This window comes from Myotis brandtii, unplaced genomic scaffold, assembly GCF_000412655.1.
Source record: "Myotis brandtii unplaced genomic scaffold, ASM41265v1 scaffold365, whole genome shotgun sequence".
Lineage (NCBI taxonomy): Eukaryota > Metazoa > Chordata > Mammalia > Chiroptera > Vespertilionidae > Myotis > Myotis brandtii.
The window spans coordinates 96,058-107,281 of record NW_005364031.1 but is presented as its reverse complement, the minus strand read 5'-3'; positions in this window follow the sequence as shown (position 1 = coordinate 107,281).

Sequence of the window (11,224 nt, the reverse complement as noted above, 5' to 3'; positions counted from 1 at the left end):
TGGTCGGCAGCCCGCTCGTAGATGGGGCCGCTACCCCTTCGCCCAGGTCGGAGAGGTCTCCTTCGCAGAGTGGGAGGAAAGGGGGCTGCGCGGGGTGAGGTTTTCCGGGCAGCGGCTGCCCGGAGGTTTATGGGAGGGAGAAGGGAATTGGGAGGAGAAACCATCCCTCAACCCCCGGCCAGTGGGTGTTCAGTATCCTCGTAGTTCACGGAACTGTGGTCGCTCAATGGAAGCGAACGTCAATGCCGACTGACCCAGAGGGCTGGGGAGGGGAAAGCAAGCCTTTATTCCAAACAGCTGGACGGAGCCATCCTCTGAAACAGGCAAAACCGGTGAGCCTTCCTGACTCCTATATTCAAAGCACACTTGACATGCCATTAACTGCTGTTTTTGTGTTTTTCAGTTACTTCTTCAGTATCTAGACGAGTTCCCGAACATAGTGAGCACTCGATAAATTATCGTTGAGCAAATGTATGAATAAACGGGACCTCAACCTTTTCAAGAAGCAGGGCAGGTATCTGCTCTCCAAACATAGAACTCTTCTGGACAAGCTTATTTTGAACCTTTTCTTTCTTATCCTCTCTGAAATAGGCCTTGTTGGGGGCGGGGGCGGGGGGGGATCTCCTTTTTCTTAAGGTATTTGTCTCCCTCTCTCCTTCAGGGAACATTAGGCAGGGAAAATCCAAAAAAAAAAAACCTCTACCCAAACCAGGGAAGGGTAAGTGCTTCGGAACTTCCCCCACCCCTAATCAGAGCTGCCTTCTTCAGATTTGTTCCCCACCTCTGTCACACACACACACACACACACACACACACACACACACACACATCTAGAGCTATTAGAACACATTTCCTTCCCCTGCCTATCCGGTCCCCTGAATTTCTCTGTGGACAGGTCACTAGGAAGTTCTAGGTGGAAACCCCCAAAGTCAAGGTATGTATGCATGACCTTTCAACCAGATCATTTATTGTTATACTTTTCCCAATTCAAGAGTTTTCCTAGTTAGTTTCTTCAATAAACTTTCAAAGATCCAAAGTGCTCCATTCCTGTGGGAGGCTTTTATAGCCTCATCATAAAGTCACAGTGAGATGGAGTTTTAAGTTACATTTATGAGCAGTCAGAGTAATCACACATTAATTCTGCTGAAAGGAACAGAATGCTCAAGCCAGCCTGTGAGATATGTGAACGCTCTGGGGAGCTGACTGGTCTGCATTTGTTCCCAGACCTTGATGAATGGGAATTCCTGGCAGGGGGACCTCACGAGTGCCAAAGCAAGCAGCGCGTAAGGGCTGCTTGGAGATCTTGCTTGCTTATCTCCAAGTGGGCACTCAGTTCCTGGGCAACTAATGAAAGGACAATCCTAAACCTTCCTCTATATGAGAAAGGCTCCCAGCCTGCAGTTCCGTTCTCACCGCTCTGCTCAGCTCAATCACCGTCAGCCTCATAAGTCTACCCCACCAACCCCTCCTTCTGCCTCTTGAGAAAGAAGTCTGCTCTGCCAATAACTTTAACTGCTTCGTGAGAAATAATCTCGAATTGCCAGCAACATTTCTTTAATGAGTTGACTGTCCTAGCTGTCTTTTATGTTGATAGCTTCAGTTCATCCTTCAGCCCGCTATTCTGGCTTCTAGCCATTCTACTCCCTGAAACTGCCCTTGCTAAGACTTCCACTCAAGAAATCTTCCACGTGCCCTTCCATGATCATATTCTCCTTCTCCTCCAGAGGAAACCACCTGAATTTGTGGTAATGATTTTCTTACCTTGAATATACTTAGTGTCCCTAAACATGACGTTGTTCAGTTTTGCCTGGTTTTGAACTTTTTGTAAAGGGAATTATTCTATGTGACTCCTATGCAACTTACTTTTTTCATTCAGCATTCTCTTTCTACGATTCAGCTACGTATTCAACTTCTCTGATATACAATATTTCATTGTAAGAAGATACCACACTTTGTCCAGTCTAATTTCGGACATTGGGTTGGTTCCAGTTTTTGCTATTGTAGCTATGAGCATTATTAAATATTTATCCTGATGCATGTGTGCAAGAGTTCTTAGAATATATATGTAGACGTGATTGGGTGTTAAGATATGTATGTGTTCAAATTTACCTGGAGAGGCTTAATTGTTTTCTAAACTAGTTATATCAATTTTCATTGCCATCAGCAGTACAGGACAGTCCCCTTGCCTCACCTCTCTGCCAGTGCTTGTTTTGTGTGTGCAGGGGGGAGGGTAGAGGAGGTGTAAAATAATTTCTCATTATGGCTGTGATTTGTATTTCCCTAATAAGCAGTTCGATCAAAAATCTTTAGTGTTTAATAACTATTCTTGTTTTCTCTTTTACCCTGTTTCATATGTTTTGAGAAATCCTTCCTGACCCTGAGGATATAAAAATATTCTTTAATAGTCTTTTCTAAAAGTTTTGATTTCACATTTAAGTCTATACTTCATCTGAAATTCACTTCTCTTCTCATTTGCAATGCCAGAGCTGCATTATAATGGGTTTGCATGTATGTATGAGTCTGTTTACTAGAAGGTTCTCTATTTTGTCCCATTTGCCTATCCTTAAGCTATTCCCATACTGTCTGAAAATACGTGGTTTTGTATTACATCTTCTGATCATAGAAGTTCCACCCTTACTTCGTTGTTGTTGGTTTTGTTTTTTCATCTTCATAAGGGTCTCAAGTATTCTTAGCCTTCTGCTTATCCATAGACATTTTAGAATTAGCTTATCCGGCCCTAACCAGTTTTGCTCAGTGGATAGAGCGTCGGCCTGTGGACTGAAAGGTCCCAGGTTCGATTCCGGTCAAGGGCATGTACCTTGGTTGCGGGCACATCTCCAGTAGGAGGTGTGCAGGAGGCAGCTGATCGATGTTTCTAACTCTCTATCCCTCTCCCTTCCTCTCTGTAAAAAATCAATAAAATATATTTTTTTTAAAAAAGAATTAGCTTATCTGGTCCCATGAGAATTTTGGGATTTTGGTTTGGAATTGATTGCAGTGGATCTATGTGGTGAACTACATTATTCATTTACAACTTTTTATTCCCTTTCCACCTCTGCCATGCTTTCCTATAGTGGCGTAGCCTCCTCTGCCCCACTGGTTTGGGGCTTGTGTGACTTGCCTTGACCTATTGGAGCAGAAGCTTTAAATATGTTGTGACTTTATGCTTCTTTCACATGCCTTGAGCTTTTGCCTTCTGCCATGAGAATATCATGCCCAAACAGAGGCTGCCGCTTCAGCTGGGATCCCAGAATGATCCCAGAATGAGAAGACACATGAAATTATTCAGAGCCCAGTATCCATGGTACATGTACAAGACACACGGTGGGTACATTTGGAGGTTTATTTTCAGTTTATTCCCTTTTGTTAAGAACTGCCTCTCACTCATGAGAGTGGACCTCTGCAGCCACCAACTGCACCCCCAGCCATAGAGGATTGGACCATTAATTCAGTGTACTTATTGGGACTTGACCACCATCAAGCTACCATATTGCACATAGAATACAGCGTAAATGATGTGCCCTAGAATTGTGCTTCATGGAGAATGTGACCACTGTGCTAGGCAAGCAAAAGCAGATGGTCCTAGAGTCTAGTGGTGAATACAATTGTCAATCAAATATTAAATTACAGCAGAGTAACTACTCTGAAGGAGTAACAGTACATGGTGCTATATAAAGCATGATTAGGGAAGAAATTAGGCCAGGAATGGACCACTGGCCCAAACTCAACCAATCTGATTTTCTTGCCTGGGAATTGAAGACAATGATAGCTAATACTTATAGAGTGCTTACTGTTTCCCCCAGAGGCCCCCTACCTTTCGGAGAATCCTCCTTACAGACTTTCCAACCAAGTCCTGTGCTTCCCTACATGGCATAACTTCTGAACTTTACCACCAGTTATATGATAAGGTTCCATCCATCCATCCCTCCCTCCACACCCCCCCCAACCCTTCACCCTTCCACTCATAAAAGGTATATATTGTGTCAATTAGGATATTTCTATTGCAAAATTCAGGAGACCCTACCTTCAGGGGCTTAAGCAGAGCTTCCCAGATGATTTGCCACCATCACTTGAGTGCCATAAATGGGTTACAGATATGGCCACGTTATTGATCCCCTCAGCCTTGAGAACAGCTGGGCAGAGTCTAAGGTGGCCAAAGTCTCTGGGCCAGTCACCTCTTGCCAGCAAGCAGCTTGTCCGTTTAAGTCTGTGGCGCACAAATCATTTCCTGTGTGCACCTTGACTGGACAAGATAGGGAAGCACTGGCTTAAGGAATGGACTTGTAATTTTCTCATGAAGTAAAAAGTTTGTGAGTAGGCATTTCCAGGTTTGAGTACAGCAGTTCAGCAAGGTTATCCAGGCTCTTTCTCTCTGTATTCTGCCATTTGCATGACAGGCTTGGTCTTAGGCCTGTTACCTCATGGTTGCAAGAGGACTTTTTTACCTCAGGTAGCAGGTGCTTACACAACTGTGTTCAAAGTGGAAAAAGGCTGGTGTCAGGGGGCTCTTCTGATTCATTGTCCTCTTTTACCAGGAAGCAAATTCTTTCCTAGAAGTTCTCCATCAGGACCCCTCCTTATTTCTTACTGACCAGACATAAAGGAGTCTCAGAGTTTGAGTATCTGACTTTTCCCATCTCTGCTTTGAGAAGCAGGCCAGGGAGACGGGCTTGGATTGGCTGGTAAGTAGCTGTGACAGTGCCTGCCACTTTTGTGGAACATTTAGTGAGCAATATGTATAAATGACGGTTCCTGGATTTCATTCTCTTGGATTTTTAAAAAGTATATCTTTATTGATTTTAGAGAGGAAGGGAGAGGGAGATAGAAACATTAATGATAAGAGAGGATCATTGATGGGCTGCTTCCTGCACGCCCCCCACTGGGAATCCAGCCTGCATGTGCCCTTAACTGGAATCGAACCCGGGACCCTAGTCCCCAGTTTGATGCTCTATCCACTACCGGCTAAGGGCCTATTGGATTTTTAATAAGGTAATTTGTTTTAGAGAATCTGCTTTCTTGTATCTTTAAATGTATAAGTTGGTATAACTCTCCCAGCCAAAGTAGGGTGCGGTAGCCCCTTTCACGTCCCGCGTTATTCAGGGTACCTGTTCAGGGTTCTGGTTCTGGAGAAGGCTGCACACAAAATGAAGAGAGACTAGAAAAGAATTAATTTGGGAAATGGGGACCAGGCGGGTAAGTCCAACTCAAGGGGAAGGACTTCCACCGGTGCCCAGGCCTCTCCAACCTTTTATTGGTTTGGGATACACCCATAGCCCTTAGGCAGGCAATTTCCAGTAACAGGTAGACTAGCCCCACAGCAAGGATTTACATAATAATAAATGGGGAAGTTGCTTCAGCTACCATTGTCTGGACTAACAGTGGGTGCACAGCTCTGACCTTTGCCAGGGCTTCAAGGGTCACCAGCCTTCCGGGTTCCTCGTCCACACCTCTCTGCTAGTGAAGACAGTAGGCGGTTTCCCACAGTAGGGGTTTCCAAGTCCAAGATGACTATAGACATGTGGAACTTTTAATGCCTCTGTTCATCTGACTTTATTATCAAGAGTTTTCTGCTTTCATTTATATCACCATTTATCAGGAGCTTGTCCTTAAAAGTCGGTATAAATAAAAAGTTAATTTGCTATAGAAGTGCATATTGCTACATGTGTAGCAAAAAGTTTGGGACTTTTCTTGGATAATTGCAAATGTCATTTTTTAAAATAATGTCATCTTTAGTTTATTCGTGGCTTGTAATTGGAAAAATTCATTATGTGGCAATATGCAGCAACTAGAATGTTAGAAATCAAGGACCTTGATTCACCTCCCACCCACAGTCCTGTTCCTTACCTGGGTCTTGCTATTTCAATAAATGGCATTACCATACATCTAGTTGCTCAAACCAAATGCCTGGAAGAAGTCCTTCCCCTAACCATCCATGATAAATAAGCTATCTATTCCACTGCCAAAATTTATATCCAATCTCTCCACTTCTCTCAATTTCCACTCTCTTCACTCATTTCTCTTTTGGACTATGACAATGACCTCCTAACTGTTTTTTCTGCTTCTACCTTAAATATACAATCCATTTTCCTCACATCGGCCAGAGTATGTGCATCAGTTATCTATTGATATGTAAAAGAAAACCAAACACAACAAAACACCCTGATTCTTAATGGCTTAAAAAAAACAGACATTTTATTACTCATGACTGAGCCGGGATCAGCTGGAACAGCAGGTCTGTTCCATGTGGTGTGGGCTGCACTTGCCTCAGGTGGCTGCAATTTGAGCTGGAGAATCCAAGACGGTGTCACTCACAAGTCTGACCCCTCAGCTGGGATGACTCAGATGCTGGGATCTTTTTACTCTTGTGCTCAGCATCCTTCAGGGCTTCTATATCCCTGGGGCCCTTCCAGCCAGCTAGCCCAGACTTCTCTCCATGGTGGCTCAAGGCTCCAAGAAAGTAAAAAAGAAAGTAGCAAGGCCTTTTATGGCCCAATCTCAGAAGCTATACAATGTCACTATCACTTCTGCCACACTCTATAGGTTAAAGAAGGCGCAGCCTGCCCACATTCAAGAGGAGGGAAAATAGGTTGGAGAAGTGGCAAAGTCACATTTGCAAAAGGGCATGTGGGATGGCATGGATGGTCGTGGCCACCTTTGGAAACCATCCACCAGGATGAGCTTTCAGAAACGTAGACCATACATTTCACCTCCCTTCTTAAAACCCGCCAAGCCTTCCAGTAGCACTTAGAATTAAATCCAAAATGCTTATCCTGACTGAACAGACTACCTGTCTCTTGTGCCCCCTCTCATCACATGGGCCTTTTTGTTCCTCCCACAGCAAGCCCTTCCCCTTCTCCTTGGCTTTTCCAACTGCTGAGACGCTCTCTGTCCTGACTTCCACTGTGTGCTCACCTTCTTATGGTCAAGTGCCACCTTTTGAAAGAGGCCTTCTCTGGCCACCCCATCTACTTCAGGCTCCTCTCACCCCCAGTTAGGCTTTCACCTCCCTCTGTTTATTTCCCTTAAAGCACAGCCCTGAAAATCTGATTGTCTTCATGGTAAAAAAAAAAAAATGTTTGTTGACTGTTAAAGAAATGAAGTTATCAAAAATAAGTCTCTGTAATAGCGACAGCCATGTTTGCACATTTAAAAGCAGAGCGCTTCCCTCTCTGGAGGGGAGCCAGGAGGCTGTAGGTCAGGGGAGGGAGAGAAACTAACTTTTTATTGGATATTCTTTTATGCTGTTTGACTATTTTACCTTATGCATGTTTTTAAAATGTCACAACATTATTTTAATAAAATTTATTTAAGGATGGATTGCCTCAGTGGGACGATTCAATGATTTGTAATGATTTCATCAGGTCATCAACTGTCTTAGCACAACCGGAGGCTGTGAGCTCTCTCTTGAGAACTTTGGTTGGCTTCCCTGGATCAGCAGGTGTCCAGCAAGATTCTGTACAAGGCTCTTTCCTTTGTTTGTTTCAAGAAAAAATTAATAGCTTTAAATACATATTTAAAAAGAGAGCCTGAAAGGCTTTCAACACGTGAATCCCAGGAATCAGGCACAATGCCATCAGATGCTTCAAAATTCTCTAAGATGCAGGATGCAGGCTGTATTTAATTGCCTGCCCTGCTCAGGACTGCAATTATTCCATCTAAATTGTATAGATTTCTTTCAAAACCCTCTCACGTTTTTTGTCACAAGACATCTAATTGGCAACAGCAAAAATAATTCACTAAAATAAGGGCACAGACGTCCGACCTTTAAAATTCAAATTTTAAAGCAAAAATATACTTACAAGTATTATACTTTAGCTTAGCATATAGTGTAATACAGTCATATAATCCAGAAAGGATACTAAGTCACTTGCTATCTGTGTTCCTAATAAAAGAAATGATATCAATGATTGTCTATGCAACCTTTCAGTGCATGGGACAATGCCCAACCAACTGAGCCACACCTGCTAGGGCAGTCCTCACATGCTTGAGCCCACTCTTCCTAAGAGATTGGGAATAAGCTCTTCACTTCCCTCCCCTCTTCTCAGTTTAATGGCTATAATTTCACTGACGTTAGGCTTGGGCCATTAAAGAGGAATCATATCTAATGTCTGACTGAGTTCCAAAGTAGTTTCACCATCTACTCTATATGTTACCTTGTGCAAATTATTTAACTTGTTTTCTTCTGTAAAGTAAGGACTATAATATCACTTACTTAATGGGATATTTTGAAATTTATATTATTTTAGAACGGGACCTTATTCATGGAAAATCTCAGTAAACATTCGTTGGTTAAATTATAATGGGCACCCTGGCCGGTGTCGCTAAGTGGTTAGAGCATCAGCCTGCACCCTGAAGAGTCGTGGGTTCGATTCCCAGTCAACCTGGGTTTCTGGTTTGATCCCTGGCCCCAGGGTGCATTCGGGAGGCAATCAATAGAGGTCTTTCTTTCAAATCGATGATTCTCTCCCCCCGCCCCCTTCCACTCTCCCTGAAAACCAATGGAAAAATATCCACATGTGAGAATAAACATTAATAACAACAAAAATTATAATGGGCAATAGACAAAGCTCATCTTTCATGATATCACAAAATATTTCTAAAAGTTAAACATTTTTTTAGAAGGAGGAGTTGGTAAAAATAAAGTAAGCATTTAATAGTCATATTGTAATTCCTTCAAGTCTTCAGGCAATACTGAAGGGATGAAGGCTTAAGAGTCATCATCTCTTGCAAGGCTGCTCATTGGTTGTACTCTAGTAGCTCACAATTCATATTTATCTCACTGTAGCATTTCCCAGGGTTTAGAATAAGTGGAAAATTTGGCTTATGTATCTTCCAAAAGTTTCTCTTAAAAACATACCAGATCTGGCCTTGGCCAGTGTGGCTCAGTTGCTTGGGCATTGCCCCATGCACCTAAAGGTTGCTGGCTTGATTCCCAGTCAAGGCACATGCCTGGGATGTGGGTTTGATCCCTAGTTGGGGTATGTGCCAGAATCAGCTGACCAATGCTTCTCTCTCTCTCTCTCTCTCTCTCTCTTTCTTTCTCTCTCTCTCTCCCTCCCTCCCTCCCTCTCTCTCATTCTCAAATCAATTAACATTTATATATGCTAGCTCTGTGTAGAAAGCTGGCCATGTACTATCTTTTGTTCATTTCATAAATATTTATTAAACACCTATTATGTATGTGTATATCACCCTGCCATGGTTACATACAACAGCAAAGACCATGAGTAGCCCATAGATAAATCCTCACATTCTTTTTTTTTTTAATTATGTTTAGGGAGAGAGAGAGGGAGAGAGACAGAGAGAGGGAGACATCAGTCAGCTACCTCCTGCAGGCCCCCTACTGGGGGCTGAGCCCACAACCTGGGCATGTGCCCTGACTGGGAATGGAACCGGCAACCTTTCAGTGCATGGGACAATGCCCAACCATCTGAGCCACACTGGCCAGGCAATCCTCACATTCTTGAGCCCACTCTCCCCAAGAGACATCACAGACATTGCCAGAGCTCAGGCCAGAGAGCGGCCAATGCCATAGCCAATTTACTGAGCAGATTCTACACTGTTTCCAAAAGGTTTTCCATTTGTAGTGGTTTTCTATTTTTATTTAAATTCTGAAAGAATCCACATACATGACCTTTTAAATTTAAGAACTTCTATTTTTAAGATATTTTAAAACATATTCCTAATTTGAAAGCTGACAGTATTGAAATAACAGCAAAAGAAAAGCAATAGATCCTTCCTGTTCTGTTTGTTCCAACTTTATCAATACCATACATTTCTGAAACGACAGGTAATTAGAAACTCTGAAACCTGTCTGTGACTCTTTTATCTACCTTGAGGTGGAACATTAGTGAGGATTTGGATCTTATTACTTTTTTGTGAGTTTGTTCCCTTATTTTCTCAATAATGGTCCAATTCTCAGATATCTTAGGGTGTGCTCCAATCTGTTGCTGGTGTTTCCCCCTAAGTTCTCCCTTCTTGGCAAAGGCAGAGGATCATCAGCTATCTCTGTTCTTTCTGGGACTCAAGCACAGTGGGGCTTTTGGCTTAGAAACTGTCCTATCTGGAACCCCTGGGGTCCTGGGGCCCACACACTTGGCAACCAGCCAGGGATGCTTTCATGGTCTGGGCTGACCTTGGACTGGCTTCCAGCTCAAAGGCCTTGCGCTAGGCTGGTGGGTTTGTTCTGGGATAGCTAAAAGTCTTGAAACCCACTCTGGGAGAGCCCTTCCTCCTGGGGACTTCCTTTGATTGAATGAATGAAAATGGAGTAGGAAAATGACCCCTGGAGAAACTTCCTCTTGTAAGAGCAAGTAGAACCTGCTTGTGCTGGTTGGTTACATTGTTTGCCCCCACCCTACCTGCCCAACCCTTGGACCCACTTTCTTTTTTGAAAATATATTTTATTGATTTTAGAGAGAGAAAGGGAGAGGAATAGAGAGATAGAAACATCGAATCGGCTGCCTTCTGTACAACCCCCGTTGGGGACTGAGCCCACAACGGCAAACTGAGTATGTGCGACAACCAGAGCATGTGCCCTGACCGGGAATCGAACCGTGACCTCCTGGTTCATGGGCCGATGCTCAACCACTGAGCCATGCCAGTCGGGCCCTTGGACCCACTTTCTGCCCTCCCTGGCCAATCTTTGTATCCTGGACTAGGTTCCCAGTTCCTAGGACCTCTGTCTTCCAGTTGGGTTTCGCCTGCGGGAGGCACTTCCAGGAGAATGGAGGGTGGGAGGAGAGAGAGGCCAGGGTATTTCTTCCCACTGCTTCTCTTCTACAGGAGATGGCTCTGGTACTGGCAGCCTCCTCATCAGCTGCAGCTCCTATTTTGTGTCCCTTCTCCAGGACTCTAGTGCCCTTCCTTACTCCTACTATTTGAAGGCATGATTATCTCTTCCCACTGTTGAGAAGCTCTGGCTGATTCCCTAAACTCCGTCCACACCCCTGTAAATGGTCCCTTCACAGAAAGCCTTTTAAGTTAAAATCTTTGCATGTGCCATCTATTTTCCTCCTGGGAAGGATCTTGATCGATACAGTCATATCAACTTATACTACTCCACCTGGAAAATCTGAAAACCTTTCCATTAAAAAGCAGCCGCCTCCTAGAAGGTGTTTGTATTCATCTTCAACACTCACAACCAATACAAAATCCAGAGCATGAGTTATAATTTGCTAGGCTGAGGGCTCTTCCATGGCAGGCACACTGTTCTGAGCATCAA